This window comes from Lolium rigidum, chromosome 2 (assembly GCF_022539505.1).
Source record: "Lolium rigidum isolate FL_2022 chromosome 2, APGP_CSIRO_Lrig_0.1, whole genome shotgun sequence".
Lineage (NCBI taxonomy): Eukaryota > Viridiplantae > Streptophyta > Magnoliopsida > Poales > Poaceae > Lolium > Lolium rigidum.
In genome coordinates, this window is record NC_061509.1 from 239,265,638 (window position 1) to 239,277,587 (window position 11,950).

An 11,950-nucleotide genomic window follows, 5' to 3' on the forward strand; every position below is an offset into this window, starting at 1 on the left:
ATCGACATTGTAGTTTCCCCACACACGCACGGAGACGTCTCTCCGCGCCTTGTCCTACGTGCCATCGTTTTAATGCGTGCCACCGCCCCCTCGCCTGCCTCCGATGTATAAAATGGGGTGCTCGCTCATTGCCCCTCACACACAACCCTAGCGCAACACATCCACAACCCTAGCGCCGCCACGACGCCACCCAATTTTCTCCACACGTGCTCCATGGCGGGTTCGACTGGCCGCGGTCGCGGATGCGACCACCTTGGCCTTGGGAAGGGCAAGGGCGGATGTGTTGCAAGCTCGTCGTCGATTGAGGAAGAGGAGATAGAGTGCCTCCATGGCAAGTACTTTTAATTCATTGTCCTTATCAATGACGGCAAGAAGAAGCTCCCGAAAAAGTTTGCGAAATTTCTCACCGGCCGAGGAGCCGTCCGGGGTGAACCTGCCGGAAGCAAGCTGTAGCTTTTGCCGGTGGCCCGTGGAGGTCTCGTTCGACGGACAATGGAAGATGTACCTCCACACCGGCTGGGAGAAGTTTGCCCGCATCCACAACATCGAGGTCGGCTTGGTGAACTTCCTCTACGAAGGCGACGGCGAGATGAGCGTGAAGGTGTTTAACGACGAGTCTTGTTGTATGCATTACCACGGCGACGAATGCGGGGACGACAACGATGATATCAACGAGCGTGGGTCAGCAGAACCTCTAGTCTAGTTTTCTACGCCCTCCCTTGGTGTCCGCCAAAATTTATGGATGTTGTTCGTCGGACGTTTCAATGTTTTTTCAGGTAAAAACAACGAGAAATCTCCAAATACATGAATAAAGGATTTATTTTAAATAAAACATAATTTAGGGGTTGTGTTTGGAGGACACGACCGGAGAGGGACGCCCCAAGTGCGGCATCATGGTGCAACATCCCCAAACGGATGATCCAGCATTTTTATCGAACACGTTTTGAGAGGAGATGCAGATGCGTGGTTAGTGAGTCCAAAAAATTAAAGGCCAGATGACACTATTCGTTGCCAAGGGGATTGTTTCCATGGTAATTGCCAAGGCTAGCTAGCACCTGGGGAAGACCCCTTTCAGTTCCGGAAGCAAACTTCCTCGCCAAAAATACGCCGCACTTTCTCGGCTTGGTGTGCTGAAAGTTGAGCGAGCGTGCGTCAGGTTCTGTTCGTCCCAAGAACCATACGTGAAGCGCCTATCCACTCATTTCCGGCATGCTCGAAGCAGCCAAGAAATATCCACCAACCACGCGAGCTGCAATGGTGAGCCTGCGACAGATATGTCTCGCAGTGAAAATCGGCGTCAGTGTGTTTGTAGCCGTCGAACCACATCAAACTATGTATTACATCGGTCGTAAATTTAGAGGTTGTATAATGTAACCTCGAAGTATTTTCACCAAAGGGGTGGTGGCGCAGTTGGCTAGCGCGTAGGTCTCATAGCTATCAGCGAGTGATCCTGAGGTCGAGAGTTCGAGCCTCTCTCACCCCACCTCATTCCATGTAATGACGAAACGCTCAAGTGGCACATTGGGTCGCCACAATGTAGTCTGTTCATTCAGACTAATAGAGCACATCTGAACTTGGATTTTTCTTTTCTTTAAATCGAGCTTCATGTGCAGCACCGTCATGAAGGCTCCCAGACATTACCTTGTTTCTCCCTCTCTTCGCATACTAGCTCTATGTTTTCAATTTTTTTTTTTGCAAATGAACTTTTTTTCCAAATGAACTTGTAGTTACTCAAAAGAGTTACACGGATGAGTTCTAGCATAATTACACACAAAAATGACAAGTCCTTTACTTCATTCCATGTAATGACGAAACGCTCAAGTGGCACATTGGGTCGCCACAATGTAGTCTGTTCATTCAGACTAATAGAGCACATCTGAACATGATTTTTCTTTTCTTTAAATCGAGCTTCATGTGCAGCACCGTCATGAAGGCTCCCAGACATTACCTTGTTTCTCCCTCTCTTCGCATACTAGCTCTATGTTTTCAATTTTTTTTTTGCAAATGAACTTTTTTTCCAAATGAACTTGTAGTTACTCAAAAGAGTTACACGGATGAGTTCTAGCATAATTACACACAAAAATGACAAGTCCTTTACTTCATGCGTTATTATTGATATTATTTCTTCCTGGATTTTTTTAGAAGATTCGAATTACTAGAATTCTTTTCTTTTATGTGTTGTTTCATTTAGAGGACATTTCAAGGATTTGTTTGCAGTATATGTCGTAAACAAACAGTTGACTCAACCATTTAAAAGATTCTTTTCTTTCTTCCATGGTACAATCGTAAAAGTAATAAAAAACGATTCACTCGCTCGCCTCCCAGCGGGCGACGGACCAAACCCTAGCGCCTCCCTTCCCCAGCTCTCTTCGGCCGCCACCGTCGGTGTGGACGTTGGGCGTTGTCCGCGCAGCGCTGATGGCGGTGGGGTGCCTTTCCCTGTCACACGGAGGGGGCGCAGGTGGTTCCTCGATGGCATCAGTTCGGCCGGCGACGGTCAACCTGGTGACGTGGAACCCGCGGGTCGGATGGGAGGTGGCGCGTCGGCGCCCGCTTAGCCCATATCTGGGCCCCTACCGTGACAATGGCGACCCTTGTATGCAGCAGAGGTGCAGTGCCAGTGGATGGGGGGTGGCGGCGCACAGCCGGCCCGTTGCAACGTGGTGTCGAGAACTTTGCGGGCAGTTCAGGTCTGGTGTGTTCTTGCTGCTACGTCTAGTCGACTACCGCGAAGGCGATGTAGGTAGTTCCCTCCCGTGTGGTTGTGTTGCTGCTATCCCCGACCTTGCGCTGGCCTTGTCTTCATCTAGGCCCCGCGTTGATGACTATAGAGTGACGGCGAGGATGGCTTCAAGACCGTGGTGGCGTACGCTGGTGGACAAGAGGTGGGATGGAGCAGTACGGATTGTCGGGGGTGGTGGCGGTGCAGGCCGGGAGAAATCTCTGTCGGTTTGTCTGACACTGACGCGGCGACGCCTGCGGATGCCACCATTCCTTCCTGAAGGGCGCCGCGTGTACCCCTCCCCCATCACCTCCGCGTACCGGGGGAATCCCGAGGAGTAGTCCTGGCAGCAACGGCGTGGTCGTCGCTTTCCTTGTTGAAGGTGTTTCTTGGTATGCGTCGATTTGGGATGCGAGGAGTGTGGTGGGACTTTTCCAGAGGACGAGTGGTTGCGGGTCGTTTTGTTTTCGTCGTTTGTCGTAGTCCGCATTTTATCCCCTTCTCTTTCTTTGTGTTTTTCTGTTTGGGCTTGGTTGTGCCGCGACCCCAGCAAAGTTGTTGTATCGTGGTTGCTATATTAATATAGCGGTCGAGGAACCGTAAAAGTAAACAAAGGTCGCTGCAAATCATTCTAGTAGGCTGCTTGGTGAAGTCAATTTTTCCTTATTAGAAATTCCCCACATAATTCATTTGTGTTGAATCAACCGGAGTTTAGTCCTATATTCTTGGATCCCCTTACAATAGAGGCCTCAAGAAACTTGGTCATATTATTATTTATTGAACACGGCATTGTATAACTTACCCGTCATCGGTGGCTCTACTTTGGAGGGTGCGGCTGGGTGGCAGTGTAGCTAGGCTGGTGGCCCTCCAGCGCAGTCATGGATGACGGCGCAACGAAGGCACGGTCATCATCGCTTTTGTTGATCTGGCGTTGTCGTTATTAGTTTTTTTTTCCCTGTGCTTGTTTGTGCTATTTGCCCGAGTAGAAATCCTGCAGTTGTATCTAGTGGTTGGTATATTGCTATAACGTGGCGAAAGCCTGTTTCGAGGAGTATAACTTGGTGACATTTATCTTCCGTATTTTTTTTTCCCAGTTGCAGGCGTGCAGCAAACTGTGTGAGGCTCTCTCTATCCTTTGTTTATTCCTCTCTTTGCATCTTACCTCTATGTTTTATTGCTTCTCCCACAAACATTTGAATTATTATTTTTTGCAGAGTTTCATCAATCTGTTGATAATCATCCATAGCAGTAAAAAGAAACCAAAGAAGTGATGTCTACGGGTGCTTCTATTCTTGTAGACAGTGTTGGGCCTCCAAGAGCAGAGGTTTGTAGAACAGCAGCAAGTTTCCCTTAAGTGGATCACCCAAGGTTTATCGAACTCAGGGAGGAAGAGGTCAAAGATATCCCTCTCATGCAACCCTGCAACCACAAAGCAAGAAGTCTCTTGTGTCCCCAACACACCTAATAGGTGCACTAGTTCGGCGAAGAGATAGTGAAATACATGTGGTATGAATAAATGCGAGCAGTAGCAACGGCACCAGAAAAGTGTTTTGCTGTCCAGGACTGGTGTGTGGTTGATGGTGGTAATATTGCAGGAAGTATAGATGCAGTAAAACAGTAAACAAACAGCGATAGCAGTATTTAGGAACAAGGCCTAGGGATCATACTTTCACTAGTGGACACTCTCAACATTGATCACATAACATAATAAATAGATAGATGCTAGACTCTACACCCTCTTGTTGGATGATGAACACCACTAACTGTGTAGGATTACACGAACCCTCAATGCCGGAGTTAACAAGCTCCACAATATTCAATGTTCATATTTAAATAACCTTAGAGTGCATAATAGATCAACATAACCAAACCAAGTACTAACATAGCATGCACACTGTCACCTTCACACTACGAAAGGAGGAATAGATCACATCAATACTATCATAGCAATAGTTAACTTCATAATCTACAAGAGATCACAATCATAGCCTACGCCAAGTACTACACGATGCACACACTTGTCACCATTACACCGTGCAGGAGGAATAAACTACTTTAATAACATCACTAGAGTAGCACACGGATATATTGTGATACAAAACACATTGCAATCATAAAGAGATATAAATAAGCACTTCACTATGCCATTCATAACAGTGAATAAGTATTCTGTGAAATATAGCCTAAGAGACCCACACGGTGCACACACTGTCACCTTTACACACGTGGACAAGGAGTCTCCGGAGATCACATAAGTAAAATCCACTTGACTAGCATAATGACATCTAGATTACAAGCATCGTCATATGAATCTCAATCATGTAAGGCAGCTCAGGAGATTATTGTATTGAAGCACATAGGAGAGAGATTAACCACATAGCTACCGGTACAGCCCCGAGCCTCGATGGAGAACTACTCCCTCCTCATGGGAGACAGCAGCGTTGATGAAGATGGCGGTGGTGTCGAAGGAGGAGCCTTCCGGGGGTACTTCCCCGTCCCGGCGGCGTGCCGGAACAGAGACTCCTGTCCCCCAGATCTTGGCTTCGCGATGGCGGCAGCTCTGGAAGGTTTTCTCCGGTTTCGTCGAACGTGGTACGGTTTTCGCGACGGAGGCTTTAAGTAGGCGGAAGGGCAAGGTCGGTGGAGTCCTGGTGGGACCACACACTAGGCCGGCGCGGCTAGGGCTTGGGCCGCGCCGCCCTACTGTGTCCCCACCTCGTGGCCCCACTTCGTTTCCCCTTCGGACTTCTGGAAGCTTCGTGGAAAAATAGGACCCTGGGCGTTGATTTCGTCCAATTCCGAGAATATTTCCTTACTAGGATTTCCGAAACCAAAAACAGCGAGAAAACAACAACCGGCTCTTCGGCATCTCGTTAATAGGTTAGTGCCGGAAAATGCATAAATATGACATAAAGTATGCATAAAACATGTAGGTATCATCAATAATGTGGCATGGAACATAAGAAATTATCGATACGTCGGAGACGTATCAGCATCTCCAAGCTTAGTTCTCGCTCGTCCCGAGCAGGTAAACGATAACAAAGATAATTTCTGGAGTGACATGCCATCATAACCTTGATCATACTATTGTAAACACATGTAATGAATGCAGCGATCAAAACAATGGTAATGACATGAGTAAACGACTGAATCATATAGCAAAGACTTTTCATGAATAGTACTTCAAGACAAGCATCAATAAGTCTTGCATAAGAGTTAGCTCGTAAAGCAATAATTCAAAGTAGAGGTATTGAAGCAACACAATGGAAGATTAAGTTTCAGCGGTTGCTTTCAACTTATAACATGTATATCTCATGGATGTTGTCAATGTAAAGTAATATAACAAGTGCAATATGCAAGTATGTAGGAATCAATGCACAGCTTCACACAAGTGTTTGCTTCTTGAGGTGGAGAGAGATAGGTGAACCGACTCAACATAAAAGTAAAAGAAAGGCCCTTCGCGAGAGGGAAGCATTGATTGCTATATTTGTGCTAGAGCTTTGATTTTGAAAACAAGAAACAATTTTGTCAACGGTAGTAATAAAGCATATGTGTTATGTAAATTATATCTTACAAGTTGCAAGCCTCATGCATAGTTGTTGCGGTCAGAAACCCACCGGCGAGCAGCGACGGGCAACACAGTAGAGCCGGGAGGCTCCCAGGACTGCGGCTGGCCCTGGTCCCTCCGAGCGACGGCCCGCAAAGACTCGGCACGCACGTCCGATGCTCGGTGCAAGGGCGTGCCACCCGATCTATACCCGATCGTGAAGGTGATGGAAGTGCCTCGCTTAGTTTCCTGCATGGCATACACGTAAACATTAAATACGAGCCTCGATCGGCTCTCGAGTTGTCCCGTGAATCGGCTCAAGGAGCCGATCCACCCATGATCCGTACGAGGTGTACGAATATGATGGTGGTCCTGCTTGATCAAGATAAAGCTAAAACGACCTACTACGATTTAGGGTTTTCACCACATAATCGGAACATCCTACTCGTGATTGAGCCTGGCGGCCACGCACGGTGATCGTAAACCAACCCTAGATAAGGCCTAAAAACCAACATAAAGTTGATCCCCGGAACATCCTGTCTAGGGCTAGCAAACTACACCCTACGCGCCACTGGATCCTTCAACCCGTTTGTAAGGCCTAACTATGCAAATATTAAACTAATCCTTGTAGAACAAGGAGCAATCATAACGGATCGGATCTACTAAATAATGATCAAGCGGGGTGCTGCCCTTACACCTAAGATAGGCGTAAGGGCGGCTAGATGTCTAAGGGTTGCACGGACGGAAGCATATGATACTATGAAACAATGCTAACCCTAACACATCTATGATAACTACGTTGCTCGCCATCAACAAGGCTTCGAAGCACGAGCAACGCATGAACAACGAATAAACGTGTACTTGCCTAGATCGCAAGATGCGATCTAGGCAGCATGATGCTTACCCGGAAGAAACCCTCGAGACAAGGGAGTTGGCGATGCGCCTAGATTGGTTTGTGGTGAACGTGATTGTTGTTTATTTCATAAACCCTAGATACATATTTATAGTCCGTAGACTTTCTAACGTGGGAATAATCCCAACCGGGCACGAGCCAGACTCTATCTAATCGACACGTATCCTACTATGTTACAGATACACGGGCAAACTAGCCCAAACTTTGCATATAAGGCCGATTCATGTATTTCTTCCATGTATATCCTTCAAGTCCATCTCCAATCGCGGCCCACCTCTGATCCGGTCAAATTCTGGTGATAACACATGCCCCCCTGGTTTTGGAAATGACAATTCCAAAATCACCCTGCTTTTCCTTCATCGGGTCATGTCGTGGCAGAGCAGAACCGTCGCAGTATCCATCATCATGATGCCTTGCCCCCACAACTTCTTTGCGAGATTTGATAGCTTTAACATCACTTCCTCGGAAACCGTAATGGCATTAAATCTCCACTATATCCCCTTTATTTAACCGTGCCGAAAGGTTTGCCACTTCATCCCCTTGCTCTGTTCTGGCCATCGGCACCTGAAAAACCCTCCTTCCCTGTAGCAATGTCTTCCTCTTCCTCCATCTCATCAGGTCTCTCCTTCCAATCTTCCTCCTCGAGCGAGCAGGAGTGGAACTTTAACCATGCGCCAGATGGCCCACCTGAGGCACTCGTCAGGCCAGACGGTGACCTACTTCTGACCGATGGGGAGGACGACCTGCAGTTCCTCATCGAAGGGGAGCTGAAGAGTGAGAGCGAAGACGACCTCCACTCCTGGGCGAACCCCACCTCCTCCGGCGAGGAGGAGGAAGAAGAAGAAGAAGAAGAAGCGGAGGAAGAGGAGGAAGAGGAGGAGGATGATTCCTCCTCTTCCGCTGGGTATCCGCCGGCGAAGCGCTTCCGCGCTTGGGCGGACAGCGAGGACGATGATGATGACGAGGAAGAAGAGGCTTCGGCCGAGGGCTGGGGCAGCAGCGACGAGGAACTCTCCGGAAGCAGCGCCGACGGCAGCCTACGATGCCGACGACGAGGCCAACGAAGATTAGTAATGTAGGATTAGTAGTTCCTGAGCAATCGGCTCTTCTTTTGTTCTTCTTTTCTTGAGCAATCGGCTCTTCATTGTAAAAAACCCCTCTTATTAATGAAGAAGACATTCCTCAGCTGATTCTGTTCCTCTTCCAACTTTGGCGGATTGCTCAAATAAGTCCACACATTAAGAGCCGATGGCAGCGCATCGGACCTTGCCATGAAACGCGAGCAAGGTCAACTCGATTGTCCATCCAAATGGCAATCTGCGACTTGTCCGAAAGAGCAAGACTCAAATCCCCAAGTCGCCGCTTGAACAGATCCGACCTACGGCCATATGAACCTCAGATATCAATCGCGCAGGTTCGCAACTGCAATGGATCCACGGGCAACATCATCCAATGCCCACGCTATGGTTTCCGGTCTGAAGGTGATCCTTAACCGCTCCTCGCTGTCCGAACATAGCGCCCTGCTCCATTTTTCTGCAGCAACAGAAACGGCTCTGATCCTGTAGATGATGACGGCTTCCCTTTCAGGCTCCTTTCAGCAGCTCTGGTGGTCTTCTTCTGCAACAACTCACCGCCTTCGAAGAAGGTTATGATGCAGGGTCAGCCGATGACACCCCAATCGGCTTCTAAAAACAGATCATCTGCCAGGTCAGCTGCCCCCCGAGCCTCAGTCAAGGCGAAAACGGTGGTGAGGACACACAATTCAGACCAATGGACCCGAGCTCGAGCAACTCGGAAAAAACCACCATACAGAGCCAGCCAAAGCCGAACACCTTTCTTCCGTTGAAAACCGATGTTGCAGATGATCACCAACGGCTTAATGAGCCGAAGGCCGCCTTGTATATAAAAACACCTCTGACAGCACTGCTGAACTGGCAACCTTGCGCACAGAGTTGGTCGAAATCCGCGTCTTGAACACGCAGCTGGTAGATCCCATGTAATTTGTACTAGAGTCGATGGCTGTGCATCGGCTTTGCTCCTTAGCTCTAAAGTCGATGCCTGTGCATCGGCTGTACATTGTGAGAAACATCGTGAGAATTTTTTTTTACTGGCCGATTTTTCTATCGGCCACCAATATTTCACTGCACACGTTATCGCACATGTTCATCTGATTAGGTGCCCCCCGAGCCGAATCTGCCAGGTAACTGCGGATATCGGCTCTGTGGTTAGCCAAGACACTGTATTTGGACGTCGGTTTTGTTAGGACCAATGTTGACTTCTTCCAGCTCATCAGCCGACGTAAAACCGCTGCCCATTAGATCGACATTGAACACAGGCAGAACGTATGGTGAGGATAATTTTGGCCGATTGCTGGAATCGGCCTCCATGTTGATCGAATCGCTCAATGAAGGTTTTGCAATGTTCCTCCATAGATCTTTGGGGCCGATCACAAGGATCGGCCTCGCCACGTTTATCCATAGATTTGCTCTCGTTACACGGTCAGGCCGGTGGATAAGACTAGCCTAACCCCGTCCTTCGTCACGTCGATGCGCTCGCAGTCGTCCAAATTGATGCCTGAGAGTGGCTCTTGGCCTGTTGTCTCCCAAACGTTCATGCCAGCCGTTGAGATCTCGGCTGAATCATCTCGCGTGGACGACTTCTACTTCATCTCCATCCCACTCGTATTAAGCATTGGTGCATTGTGGATGGAATGCAACGGTTGGCGTGGATCCAATCTCTTCCTAGTAGGACAGCATAGGTGCTCTTGCTGTCGACAATAAAGAACGTCGTAGGGATGGTTTTCCTTCCTACGGTCAGATCCACGTTCAGAACACCTTGTGCGTCAGATGCTTGGCCGTTGAAATCGCTCAGTGTCACGTTGGTCTTGATCAGATCCGAACTAGAGCGTCCCAATCGACGTAGCATGGAGTATGGCATAATGTTGACTGCCGCTCCGGTGTCCACCAGCATCTTGTTGACAGGCTGCCCATTGATATAGCCTCGCAAGTACAAGGCCTTCAGATGCCTGTAGCTTCTTTCTCGTGGCTTCTCAAAGATAACCGGCCGTGGGCCGCGATCAAGTTGTGCCACAGGTGCTTCGTCTAATCTCGGAGCACTAAACTCCGTCGGAAGGATGAACACCATGTTTGTGCCAGCCGATGTTTCATCATCGTCTTTCTTTTGTCTAGGGCGCCACTCTTTCCTTTGTGGCCGACCTTCTTCGTCCAGGGTTCGCTGAATTTTAGCGGCCAGATCAGGCCGCGCCTTCCTCAACGTGTGCAGGTATAACCTTTCGGCTCCCTCCAAACCACGTAGTCGCTGAACCCTACGCTTTTGGGAACGGCTGAGTCCATCAGGGCACCACCTTGGCCGGTGGTACTTATCTTCTTCTTCATCATCGTCTTCTAGTTCCTCGAGATCTTTGATACGTCTCCGACGTATCGATAATTTCTTATGTTCCATGCCACATTATTGATGATATCTACATGTTATATGCACATTTTATGTCATATTTATGTGTTTTCTGGAACTAACCTATTGACGAGATGCCGAAAGGCCGATTCTGTTTTCTGCTGTTTTTGGTTTCAGAAATCCTAGTAACGAAATATTCTCGGAATTGGACGAAATCAACGCCCAGGTTATTATTTTGCCCGGAAGCATCCAGAACACCCGAGAGTCGCCAGAGGGGGGGCCACAGGGGCCCCAGATGATAGGCCGGCGCGGCCCAGGCCCTGGCCGCGCCGCCTTATGGTGTCAGCGCCTCGTTGACCTCCCAACTCCGCCTCTTCGCCTATATAATGGTCCCTGACCTAAAACATCGATACGAAAAAACCACGGTACGAGAAACCTTCCAGAGCCGCCGCCATCGCGAAGCCAAGATCTGGGGGACAGGAGTCTCTGTTCCGGCACGCCGCCGGGATGGGGAAGTGCCCCCGGAAGGCTCCTCCATCGACACCACCGCCATCTCCATCAACGTTGCTGTCTCCCATGAGGAGGAGTAGTTCTCCATCGAGGCTCAGGGCTGTACCGGTAGCTATGTGGTTAATCTCTCTCCTATGTGCTTCAATACAATAATCTCATGAGCTGCCTTACATGATTGAGATTCATATGATGATGCTTGTAATCTAGATGTCATTATGCTAGTCAAGTGAGTTTTACTTATGTGATCTCCGGAGACTCCTTGTCCCACGTGTGTAAAGGTGACGAGTGTGTGCACCGTGTGGGTCTCTTAGGCTATATTTCACAGAATACTTATTCACTGTTATGAATGGCGTAGTGAAGTGCTTATTTATATCTCTTTATGATTGCAATGTGTTTTGTATCACAATTTATCTATGTGCTACTCTAGTGATGTTATTAAAGTAGTTTATTCCTCCTGCACGGTGTAATGGTGATAGTGTGTGCATCCGTGTTAGTACTTGGCGTAGGCTATGATTATGATCTCTTGTAGATTGTGAAGTTAACTATTGCTATGATGGTATTGATGTGATCTATTCCTCCTACATAGTGTGAGGGTGACAAGTGTGCATGTTGTGTTAGTACTTGGTTTAGTTGTGTTGATCTTGTCATGCACTCTAAGGTTATTTAAATATGAACATTGAATTGTGGAGCTTGTTAACTCCGGCATTGAGGGTTCGTGTAATCCTACGCAATGGTGTTCATCATCCAACAAAAGAGTGTAGAGTATGCATCTATCTATTCTGTTATGTGATCAAAGTTGAGAGTGTCCACTAGTGAAAGTCTAATCCCTAGGCCTTGTTCCTAAATA

At 48.2% G+C, this 11,950-nt stretch overlaps 1 non-coding gene across 1 annotated transcript; it reads left to right on the forward strand.

Moving 5' to 3' along the window:
• The first annotated feature begins 1,395 nt into the window (after positions 1-1,395).
• TRNAM-CAU lies at positions 1,396-1,483 on the forward strand. Its single transcript is given in 2 exon segments — positions 1,396-1,433; positions 1,448-1,483. It is a non-coding gene; the product is annotated as a tRNA-Met (tRNA).
• The last annotated feature ends 10,467 nt before the right edge of the window (positions 1,484-11,950 follow it).